This window comes from Pararge aegeria, chromosome 1 (assembly GCF_905163445.1).
Source record: "Pararge aegeria chromosome 1, ilParAegt1.1, whole genome shotgun sequence".
Lineage (NCBI taxonomy): Eukaryota > Metazoa > Arthropoda > Insecta > Lepidoptera > Nymphalidae > Pararge > Pararge aegeria.
The window spans coordinates 842,367-855,663 of NC_053180.1; the positions used below are offsets into that span (position 1 = coordinate 842,367).

A 13,297-nucleotide genomic window follows, 5' to 3' on the forward strand; every position below is an offset into this window, starting at 1 on the left:
AATATGCATGCCGCCTGGCGCCTGCCGCCTGCGCGACCGACTGAATGCCTGCCCTGCATGCGCACACACGCGACGGCCACCTTCACCTCGAATTAAAGCCTTTTTCTGGGCATCATCAGCATCCTACAAAAGTCCACTGCTGGACTAAAAACCTCTCCCAATATTTGAGGTTTTACCCATATAATCATTGCGCTGGACAGACAGGTTGGTGATCCCAGTAGATGGTACTTTTGCAAGGAGGGCGCTGCTGCCCGTTCCCCGTTATAACTTATATTTCCTTAGTCCTCTCGCACGACAAATGCGGGAAGAGAAAGTGCGGATAGCTGTATTCTGATCTGCCGTCACCAAATTGCAGTTCTGGGCTTAGCAAATAAGCATTGTATGGGCACCGCGCTAACAATTAATAAAATCGCGTAAAAGTAAATACCTTCCGTTAAAGTGAAATACCTTCTCTTTGTTGGTTATTTGAACCAGCGCAGGAGAACCCCAAGGAACGAATAAACGACCAAATCTTGCAGCGGAGTAAAACGAATTTAATTCAAATTTTGGTATTTAAACTTTTGAACATAAACAATATACAATTAGGCACTTTTTACACTATCTAGCCACAAACATAGTTAGTCCACACTATCAGCTTAATCGTGCTACTGTTATTGGTGAGTTTCCTGTATTGAAACACTGTACAGGTAGTACTTTCCAGGACAAGCTCTGCTACAAAAAATCTCAACTACTACTGAACAGGTATAACATTCACAAAAAGCATAACGGTGCGCTATGAATTGCGGTGCGTTATTCGCTCCGCGTCCCCAGAATCAAACGAGCCCTCGCTCGCCTCAAGTGTGCGACGCTCTTTTGCTTGTCTTCAAAGGACTATCTACAAAGACTCTTAAAAAGACTCGTGACTAAGGTATGACACAACAGGGATATGATGAGAACATGTTTATGTTTCGGTTAACACACGAGAATTTTGTAACACTTTATAAGAAAGCTCTGATTCTTATCTTTCATTAGTTTAAACCCAAACATTAAACATACACACATACATATGTATACAACAACAGCAACATATAAAATAAATCTAGTAGAACAATTGTGGAGGTCGGTTGTGGTCAGTCGCGTGCAAAGGGTTTTTCACCAGGGTAGTCATAAAGCAGAAAGATGGCGTAAAATAGAAAAATCCTACTCATAAACGGGTTATAGGAACAATGTTGGGTATGCAGTGCTTTTGTGTATGTATGAAGTGAACGCCACTGGCTGTGGTACATGCAGCACAGTTTTTACTATTGCAGTTACCATGCTAATATTTTAAGTGCCATTGTACCTGTTCAAATAAGGATTTTTTATTCAATCTTGACACGAGCAAATCAGTTTATGTAAAAGCAAACGAACTTATATTTTACTAGGTACTCTTTCAGTTTTAGCATAACCAATATAAAGTAAGTAAACACGTAACAACGGCCCGTAAAGGCAACTCAAGGTTGGCACCAACAGGTATGATAAAGAGGCGTTGAACTCTAATGTAATTGATTCGTAAGTGCTGGCGTGTTTCCAAGCCTCCACCTTGATGCGCCGAGTCGCTTTCAGTTTACGCCAAATTGATGTAATTCACACGTTCCGTGGCTTTCGTTTCACCTATAATATATAGTAGGTATTAGATATATCAGCAAGATTTCATTGCGTTTTCTTTTGATTCGCGAATTGGCAAAAGTTGTTAATTATCTGTATCAAGAATGTATTTACCTGGCAGTTTCCCCGAGCCTTCCCATACTGTTACGAAAATAAAGCTCAATTTGTCACACTTTAGATCAACTTAATAATTATTCATTGTAAAGTCAACATGTCCTGAGGATGCTCCGGTTTCGGAGCGAAACGTGCGTAGAGGGTACATTGTCGAAGATCTGTTTGGTGTGGAGTATTAGGATTGAAGAAATTATAAATTAAGCTTAATTTTCATAATATATCATGGATTTCCGTAGAGTAACGCCTGCTTCTATCCAATATTCCTGCTATCTACACAATAACCTACTGTTATTCACCGTGTCGAATCCTCTGGTCCCGCTATTAGGTACTTTTGCAAAGCCGACTAGTAGTAATCATTATTATAATTCTGATATTATATTACTTAACCTTTTATTATTTCTATTGAACGGTTCTCATTTAAAAGTATAATTTAGTTAACTCTGTCTCAACCTTTGACCAATAAGTACATTAATTGATTGGAAGATCGTCGTTCGACCATCGCCGCGCAAGGTATCTCTTGCGAGAATCAATTAACGAATCGACATCTATATTACAACATAAGCTTATGTTGACGAAATGACGGCAGGTTTTCAGAATAATTCATTCTTCTGATGGTACTGCGGTATCTTTTAATAGTTATTAGCAACTCCATATAAAGTCAAAAGTCAAAGTCAAAAATATCTTTATTCAAGTAGGCCTATAGGTGACACTTTTGATGCGTACATTACATGAGTATTACACGGTGTGAGATGATGGCGATAACCACATTCGTAAACTTAAAACTAAAGCTACGAGGATTCCAAACGCGTCCTGGTCTAAGAAGAAGCCCACAACAAACTTAGCCGGGTGTTTTTTTTTGTTATCACCATCTCACATTGTCATTTAAAATTATTAGAAGAGCAACCTGGTTAGAGCAATCATTCACACCCATGCTTTTTTATCGATTACTTAGTCCTTTATACTATGATAGGACTTTTCTATAAGCTTACGTTTAATACAGACTTTGAACTTTTTAAGAGACATCTCCAAGATTTCAATGGGTAAAATATATGTATTACTTGCTACTCCATAACTATCCAAACTTCTCTACATTAAGAACACACATACATACATAACATTAAGAAAACATTGTGTTATTAATGACCGGCTAAACCACATTTATTAGTAGTTAAGACTCTAGTAATATAACTTCAAAATTACCTCTGTTTGCCTGAACCATTTCACGCGTTACCAATAATCATTATATATATATCGATTTAATTTAGAAGTCTATAGGAGACTGATGTAGGCTTTTTTTCAACTATAACACAGGGGTCGAAGTTTCATGCTTCAGTTATATAAAACACGCATACTTAGGGGCTAATTAGTTCATTTCAGTTTCACCATAAAAAAGAATTAAGTAGGTCGTATAATGATCACATAAAGTTTCCCCAACTTTATGGGATATAACGGGGGTCCGGTAGGCAGGATCTAATCCATTGGTGAAAATAAATTGTAGTTACGTGTAGCTTTGGGGGAACCTTTTAGCCTTGTGAACCTCTATCTTACTGCTTGGAACTTTTTTATGTATTCTTAAACAAAATATTAATGTTTATTTTCTTTTTTTTCAGGTATAATGAACTGTCTTAAAATTCGCAGCATATCGCAATATTGACATGGTAGCACCATTGTGAATGTTCTAACAGGTAAATTTTATCGAAATAAAAAAAAAAACGCAATTAGTACAAACATACAACATTCCATAATTTTATCTCGAATGCCGGTTAAACTATATACCACAGACAGTGACAATGTGTCAATAACAGTGGTTAACCATAGCGTTGCCCTAATACCGCTTTCCTTATTTCTGATTTGATCACGTCGAAGGGAATAATAATACCTATTCTAGGGTAGGCCTTGCATAGTCTTATCCATCTCCCTTAAGTGACCATGTTTCGGAGTGATAAGCTATCATTAAACGTGGGTATGATATCGTTGCGAAAAAACCACTTAATTTGACTTAGTTGTTAAGCACTGACAGAATAGAATAGAATTACAATATACTACAATTAATTTGGTGTTACAATAATTATTTGTGACAAAAATTCAAATTAAACTTAAAGATTATACAAATCAAGGGAAATCTGCTCGTGGATTTTATATAATTTTTATCTAATTATTAATAAAAAATAACTAATAAGAATAAGAAAAAAAACTATCACAATTAATTAATATACTCGTATGTCAAATAATAAAGTAAAGTACAAAATATTTTAATATCATAATATTATAGGTTAGGATGTATTACTGACCTGCTATGGTCACGTCCACGTCCGAAATAAAGATTTATTATTATTATAAACTGAAGTGCCTACAATATGTATATAGTCTAACTTTCTAAACACATGTAGATTACTGTGCAGCTGATGTACGAACGGTGACTAAACCTTAATCGCCGACGCGACGATGTGACCTTAATAAAATTTTATTGCTTAAACAGAGCAACACTTCACGGGGCATGCAAGTAACACGACCTACCTGTGTCTATCAACTTAAGACGTAGGTGTTAAGCCTCGTGTGCCTAATAACATCGGCAACAAAGCTCTTAAGACCAACAGCCTTGCTGCATGGCGGAAGGAATACGCTGGTCGTGGTTCAGTTTAACGCTTTACTACCTAGTCGAAAATATACTCAGCTGATTGTCTATAGATAATGTTTTTGAATTTTAATCCTACTAGGTGCATGTAACGTATACACTAAAGCCACTGAAAACAAACGAGATAAGAATTCAAAATAGAGGCGTTCCGCGTATTATTAGACTACTCACTACGATATTCACGGGGTGTCAAGGTCGCCCGTTGTGTTGTGTCGCACTGAACGTCTGCATTCCACGTACTGTACGTACGTAGTAGCAATAGTAGTAGTAGATCTTTTTGTGACAGAGCTTGTCCGGGGAAGGACTATTACCAGTCCTATTTTTGACGTTGAGCGGCATTTTTGCCGTGGTTCATGGTTCATGGTGTGGTTGCCGGTGTAATTTCAGGCGCGTGAGGCTTAACACCTAGGCCTCAGGTTGATGGACACAGGGCGGCATGTTGCAGGACGTGGACCTTGAATGCCATGTGATGTATGACTTGATTATAGGCACTGGTTTCCACTTCGTCAATTATTAGGTACAATAAAAAAAATACTTTCCTCGTATTTAGTCCAAGTTTTAGCTCATTGTTTTTTTTTACTCCACTACAAGTTTTCTTTTGTCTCTTGCAATTTCTACTCATGTAAGTTATCGTCACTTACGCAGTCCAAGATTGTGGCATTTAGACGAGCGTTAGCCTATTATTCATTATCATTATTATTGTAATTGACATAATCAATTTTAGCTTTAAGTTTATTAAAAAGAAACAAAGAAGATAATATCTTTATAGTAATAAACGGAGGTAAACTTCTCCTGTTTTCGTGCTTTAGCAGGTGCTCACGTAAATTTTAATCTTTGCCAGGGGATATAATCGAGGGATATACTGCCTGCCTATGCTATGCTATATGCCCGTGAGTTCATACCCAGGACTTACCTATAATCATAAGGCTACAGCGCTCACCTCTGCGCCAAAAGAGATCGTCAAAAATTGTGTTATGTAATGAAACTATTATTTTTTGTGACCCCTCTTCCTGGCAGAGCCTCATTTCGAGGCACGCCTACTAAGCTGTCAAAATCATTAGGGTAAAAAAACCTTTGACTAAAATAATAGAAGATAAAAATGACGGATAATCTTTAGTACGTAGGTACGTGTAACATCTAGGAGAGCATGCAACGATGACGAATGTGAGCACAACAATAGGCGACGTATACTTATCGTGATAACGCACGATGGTTATTGTGTGCTAATGGGAGAAAATCCCTTTTTATCGGATGGCAGATGTATCGACGTTCTGTTTACTTACAACTGACAAAGATATCATATTCTTAGTCAGAGCACACGGCCTTTTCTCCCCAATTAGGGCGAACTAGAGGAAGGGATAATGCATTTATTTCCACACAAAGTTTGTGAATGTACATATAAATAGACAATCGACTCGTCTGTATCACAAAAGCGTCATAGACTGATAGACAAAACCTACAAGTCTCATTTTGTGGATTCCAAAAATATATAATTTATGGACTTAGTTACTATAGTAAAATATAACTTTAAAATACATCTTATGGTTGAAAGATAATTGTTTTTGGTGAATATTTAAATGTGCACTGATTGAAGAAGCTCCGAAATGAGCGAGAGAAGGATTTGTGTGGTGTTGCATATGGCTCGCTACCATAGCCATACAATATTGTCGTGGCAAACGTGTCGTGGTGCCGCAATACCGAAGGCAGGCTGGTCAGTTGACCACTCGCACGCGAATCGCGTTATATCCACTACGAGCGAGTACAAAAACATGCTGCATTCACTCGTGAATAGCTTCGTAATGATTTCCGATATAATACAGAGCCATACAGCTAGTATGTAGGTTAACAATTAGAATTAATTGCGCGAAGCGGGGTCCTAGAGTTCACTTGGGTGAAAACTCACTCCGTTTGTCGCTAAGCCGTTTATCTTCTGAACTAAGAAGACATTTCGAACTCACAAATGTTGCGTAATTCCAAAAACTAAAACAATACTAAAGTGAAATTTAAATATCTAGATAATTCAATTAAATTCAATTTAATTTTTTTTTTTTTTTATAAATATATATCGACAATTACAACTGTAGGTACAAAAACTTTATTATTTTTTAGTTATTTAGAGATTGAAATTCAATATTATATTTTTTATATATTGAGTAAAAATACTACACAATTTAAGTGTTGTTGACCTCATTAAAAATGGCATCGGAAATAGTAAAAATGTACATGTAATATAAGTTCTTGGAAATTAAGGGCGGAGTTTCTCAACTTAAATAAATAAATAAAAAAGCCATTTATTTCTCATCACAAATATATAAAGTATAAGTTTCTCAACTTACAAACACTAAATAATTTGCAATCACTTATTTGTACTTGTAGTGTTTAACACAGTTTTTCTGATCCTTTGGTAAAAGCAAACCTGTTCGATAAACGATTACGCATCCAGCAATACAACCGCCACGGAATAATGGCATCTACGCCATCAACACGGGTGCCACACGTGATGGGTCAGTGACCCGGAAAGCAACATGTTTGCCGGCGAGGTAGTAAGGTAGTGATCAATCAATGAAACGCTTAGTGCGGTCACAGGTGAAATCCTTGGACTGACCTATTTCACGGCTGTGTAACACCAAGATGAAGTCATTCACATTAGTAGTAGGTGCTTTGGGTCTTAATGTAATCTTTAATATCTTTAAAACATCATGTTTGAAAGCGACTGTGTAATCCATATCCATCCATCCTGCATAAACACGTCACATCTGCTTCAAGTTATTATAAAGTTGTCAAAGATGCGAAGGAGGTTCTTTCTTTTCATATTATTGCAGTATCCATTAGGAGGTTGTAGGTTATTAATGGCAGCCTAACAAATTGATTTAACCAGTGGAAGTAATATACAATTTTTTATGTGATATAAACATATTTTGATATAATCCAAATCCATAGTAATAATATGCAACCACTTCGAACCGATTTTGGTACACAGATAACTTGCATCCTAGAGACGGACACAGAGTGCTTTTTATCTCAGGAAAGCTCCCGGAATCCGTTCCCCGTAATAATAAAACAAACTACTAGCTGTTGCTCGCGACTTCGTCCGCGTTTGATTTTGATTTTTGATGTGGCATTCAATTGGCATTCAAGTATTCAGTATCGCTGAGCCTTAAATGAGAGGTTTGCTGCTGTCCGCTGAGGAGTTCTGTCCTCTATCTCCAACCAAATTCATCTACACATAGTTTGGGCAAAATTAAACACATGTTATAACCTCTATAGTACAAAAAATAATTATTTAAATCGGTTATAATTTGTCGGAGTTATGGTGTAAAATCGTCCCACACTTTCATCCCATCTCCCAAAGGAACAGAGCTTAATGTCGGGATAAAAAATATCCTATATTACTTGTAACACTTCCAAGAATATGTGTACAAAGTTACATGAGGTTCGGTTCAGTAGTTTTTGCGTGAAAGCGTAACAAACAAACTTACATTGACATTCATAATATTAGTAGGGATAGTAGGGATAGGGATGTTACTTATATACGCTATAGCAGCACGGCCGACGTTGGCAACATTTTGCACAGCGATAGCTCGCATCCTGTAGATGGTCATACTTTTATACGCCCAATATTTAAGAACTGAAGCAATCATTGCGGACAACGTAGCGGGCTTCAGCTAGTTAAAGCTACCTTCCTTTGGTTTTTTTAACTGAGGCTATGAACTGATACTGAACTGATAGTATGAACTCGGTACATGAAGGCGCGGCCAAAGTCTGAGCGCAGAGCGCGCAACTTACATTATTATGTTTCGAGTTGCGTGTATGCCTTACGTCATTTGCGATGGAGCTGTGTGCAAGAACAAGGTTTTATCACGCACTACGATAACTAACAAGCCACGTGCCTGCGGCTTCTCTAAGAACAGTGAAATTTGTGACATATAATTAAAAATTTGCTCTATTAGCTTTGATGTGGAGTCAAAAACTGTAAACTACCCTTCAGAGCACTTATTTTGCCATAAGAATTGAGGCTTCTTCCGCCCGACGCAGAAGTCGAGCCAGATTTACTGCGTGATAGCAATTAAGTTATTGCTGCTGCTATTAGACGTTAAAAAGAGAATACTAAGTACGACAAGGCCCAATTTCACCGTTTCACCAAACGTGCAAAATTTAGCTTGCTCCATCATATCAACTGATATACCGGCCCACTACAGAGGACAAGTCTTCTCATTGTGGAAAGGCCTGGCCCCGTGTAGATTGGTGGACTCCACACACCTCTGAGATATTAATGAAGAACTAACTCACAGGCATGCAGATTTCCTCACGATATCTTAATTGCTTAAAGCGCATATAATTTTGAGGTGCCTGCCGGGATTCGAAATCGGCTCGGCTAAGCTTGCTTGTTTCTCGAGCGAACGGTCAACTATAACTTTTAGTGTTGTCACAGATTTGAAAAGCTTACAATTTATTACGAGTTGATTGAAGTTTACTATTAGATAGGTAGATAGATTTTTGTGAAATAGAATAGAATAGGATTATTAAGCCCTAACTCTATAAAAACATCGACTTTGCGTGGCTAGGTTACCTAACTACCCTTCCAATAAAGACATTCCACGAGAAATTTAGCTCACCGAAACCGATTAGAGTACAGGTACTTATGGGTTTGATATAACTGCCATACATGCTAATAGGTGCGATTGCAGTAAGGGGAATAAAAAATAAAATAAAGCTTTAACTCTATAAAAATCATGCTTGTTTAAATATTAAAGTTGGTCAAATTCGCCATAGAACGTGACGTGGCAAAAAGTCATCAAACGACCGTTGGCGAAAAAAACTCGTCGCGTGCTACATGCTAATGCTAATAGCTCGGTTTGGGAGTTAGTTGCTCTTTACGTGGAATACAATATTATATTGCCTAAAAATGTATTGCACTGTTTAAATGTATTCCACGTAGGTATTTATTTTTATATCAGGCTTTTTTTACCCTGACAAAAAATAAATTTTGACTCTTTTGTTTGTCGGTCTGTGTCCACTGTGCCCCGAAGATAGATGCTTTACGATCGCATCACTTTTTAACCCGACTTCGCGAGGGTAATGTGTTTGATACGGTTCTTATGTTTCAAGCTATTGATAACTGGTTGCACGTTGGCAGCTCATAGCTGCAAACATTGAGGTGATCTCATAAGAAAACAAAATGGCACCACAATTAGTTTCTTAGTTTGACGGCCTACAGGCGCAGTAGGCAGCGACCCTGCTTTCTGAGTCCTAGGCCGTAGGTTCGATTCTCACGACTGGAAAATGTTTGTGTGATAAACATCATTGTTTTTCGGTGTCTGGGTGTTAATCTGTATATTGTAAGTATTTATGTTCATTATATTCATAAAAATATTCAACAGCTATCTTTATACCCATAACACAAGCTACGCTTACTTTGGGGCTTGAGGGCAATGTGTGTATTGTCGTAGTATATAAAAAAACAATTACTGCCAAAATCAGTCACTAATGTAATCGTAAAAAATAAACCAGTATAAAGTTCAAAGAGATTACATTCTTAATTCAATTAAAGGGAGGCTTTCATCTTTTTCCAAATTTATTATAATGGGATTTGAAAGCCTTCACTGTGCGATTGCTGAGCTATAGTCAAACGCGCATAGGTTCCACGTCTCGTGACGGGGTCGAGACGTCTGCTTCATCTATTATTCATTAGACTTGAGACCTCACGTACATTCCAGCTTTGCGGTTCACATTTACCTACTCGTATAACGTATTGCGTTCGAAAGTTCGAGAATCTGCGCTGTTCCGCTCCCATCTGCCCATGCCACGAAGTCAAATTACCTAATGATTCAATTCAAAATACACCCTCTTACTTTTTCCTTTTGTCCGAATTAGTGCAAGTCCTGCACTTTTGGAAAAAGATAAAAAAGACAGATATTTGTCGGTAGGACGATGGTTGCGGACAGTGGAACAAACCTGATTAAATCTCAAAATCTTCTTTTAAATTAAAAATCACGGGCAAACTGCGCGGCTAAGTTTGAGGTTGAACATAAGCGGTCAGTGAACTCGGTCAACGCTTGAAAATAGAAACCACTTATTTACTAGGTTATGGATCACATTCTAGGATACCGTTCCCGAATATTAACAGGTCAGCTCCTTTTTATACGCACGAAACCACTATTATTAACTTTTTTTATCAACTTGTTCCCGAACCGATATGAAAACTAACCAAAATTAGCGGTGCCACTGAGTCCCAGACTTTTAATAATACTTCGTTAACTTTTTTATTACTTTTCTTGTTCGCTTTTTGTAAGTTTTGTTTCTATACCAAACCGTCCAAAATGTGCTTGCGGGAACCTCTTTAAAAACAGCATGGCAGCAATACAGAATAGACGAGTACTGGTCTCACTGAGCAGTTTCAAATTTCCACACTCCTACTTGCCGCACCTTAAACAGTTGCAACTCTCACAAAATATGTAGCCTTTATAAAGGGATACAATTATAACCCGCCTGCGACATGATTAAAACATAATAAAAACACGAGTTCACGACCGCGCTGCAAGAATGGAGGTTGCATAATGAGGTAGGGGGGAGGGGGGAGCGCGGTTCGCCCACTTTACACACCGCCTCAATGATTACAGCACAGATGTATTCTTATAACACTAGTGTAGATTAAAATATATAGCTAGGCATATGACGTGCTTAGTAATTAATGTGTACTGGTGCTAAATCTGGTAGGGTTGTGCCAGAGTAGTAGTTTTTTTTCATAATTTTAATTGAGCGATCAAGTCCACCCCGCCTAATAGCTATAAGCAGCGCATCACTTCGCAGGGCATGCAAGGAACACGTCATATGAAGTGCCGCTTTGTGTAAACCAATGCTGCTTGGCGGCAGAAATAAGTATGGTGCTGGAGTAGTGCAGCGCTGTAATTTTCGTATCAATAATAACCTTACATCATTGACCATTTTAGACCTTTGTTTGTGATACATAAGTGAATGATATCCTTGATTATCCTGAACAATGTCAGCTCATTGATGTCCCAGAGCCGGGCACAGGTCTACTCCCAAGAAGTGAGACAGATATAGTGCCTGTCTAAGCCACCACGCTCTGCAATAAAATAATAAAATAATAAATAAATAAATATGCTACGACAATACACATATCGCCATCTAGTCCCAAAGTAAGCTTGTGATATGGGTATGGAATGGCTGAGGAATATTTTTATGAATATAATACACCTAAATATTTATAATATATTGATATATGCTACGACAATACACATATCGCCATCTAGCCCCAAAGTAAGCTTGTGATATGGGTATGGAATGGCTGAGGAATATTTTTATGAATATAATACACCTAAATACTTATAATATATTGATAAACACCCAGACACTCAAAAACAATCATGTTCAATGTTCAATGGCAATCGAATCCACGGCCTTGGACTCAGAAAGCAGGGTCGCTGCCCACTGCTCCAGTCGGCCGTCAAATGCAATGTACGCAAGCTGTCTTTAACGATGCCTTCAGCATCATCATCTTCTCAGCCACAGAGCGTCCACTGCTGGGCATAGGTCCTTTGAAAGGATTTCCACAAACTAGGGTTTTGTGCCGCTTGTATCCAGCCAATTTATTTTTTTGGCTTTTTGGAAAAGCTTTATGGTTACCTTTGACCCGTGGGCAGTATGGAGGTTTTGTGGGACTCCCCCCGTCTCTCTGACATAACTTACTCAATATTTATGTCGGTATCACTGGTTCTTTTGCAAAGTACTCATTTTAGTCAAAATTCACTTATTTCAAGTTTACGTCTGTCTGATCGTAGTGACTCTGCTCTTCTTCAACATCAACAATTAACATTTTACATTTTGTGAGAGATGAAAGCAGAGCCGGATGCTTCCAAGCAACCTTGTCATCAGGAAATTTACGTAGTAAACTCGCTGTACTAAAAGTGTATTTACATAATCTTTAAACTTATGTTGAACATTACCACTAAGGACCCACCTGTATACTGTTAGTGTACAGGTGGGTCCTTAGTGGTAATGTTCGTCCTTCGCTGAACAACGTTTCTTGTGTGCCAGTTTAAAATTGTGTTTGGGTCTTACCACTCGTACGTAAACATCGGAAGTTTCGTTACGCTTAGATTAACACCCTAGTTTAAGTTTAGAGCATCCTCACTGTGTTACAAGAAAGGTGCAGTTTGCCATAACACTATTTTTGCTCATTGATCGCCGTTCCCAAAGATATAATATGTTACAACTTGTAAGCTCCCTGGCCGTTCCGTTGGCATTCAAAAGAACGTGGTTCAAAACAGGACCGGGCTGCATGCCAGAATGTTTCTAAAGTTCTGAAGCTACTGTGCTATCGTTTGAAATCCGCCAGCCATCTCGGAACGTCTTTACCAGTTCCTGAGAAAATATGACTAAGTCTTTTAAATCGGTTCCTAATTTATAGTGTTATATATACACAGCTAAAACAAATGAAAATCACGAGGTGATAATTATTATTAAGGTGATAATTGTAATAAGGTTGATTTGTGTTTAAATCGGTTCCTAATTTATAGTGTTATATATACATAGCTAAAACAAATGAAAATCACGAGGTGATAATTATTATTAAGGTGATAATTGTAATAAGGTTGATTTGTGTTTAAATCGGTTCCTAATTTATAGTGTTATATATACATAGCTAAAACAAATGAAAATCACGAGGTGATAATTATTATTAAGGTGATAATTGTAATAAGGTTGATTTGTATTTAAATCGGTTCCTAATTTATAGTGTTATATATACATAGCTAAAACAAATGAAAATCACGAGGTGATAATTATTATTAAGATGATAATTGTAATAAGGTTGATTTGTGTTTAAATCGGTTCCTAATTTATAGTGTTATATATACATAGCTAAAACAAATGAAAATCACGAGGTGATAATTATTATTA

General features: G+C 37.5%; 1 protein-coding gene across 4 annotated transcripts in view; it reads left to right on the forward strand.

Moving 5' to 3' along the window:
- LOC120637568 (protein 4.1 homolog) overlaps nucleotides 1-13,297 on the forward strand; it is a 91,086-nt gene that overhangs the window by 28,604 nt on the left and 49,185 nt on the right. Inside the window, exon 1 of one of the 4 annotated variants that reach the window (XM_039909414.1) lies at nucleotides 3,376-3,425. The exons of the other annotated variants lie outside the window; for them this stretch is intronic. The gene's annotated coding sequence lies outside the window, so the exon portion shown is untranslated. Of the gene's footprint in view, nucleotides 1-3,375; nucleotides 3,426-13,297 lie in introns of those variants that run through there. 4 annotated transcript variants of the gene reach the window in all.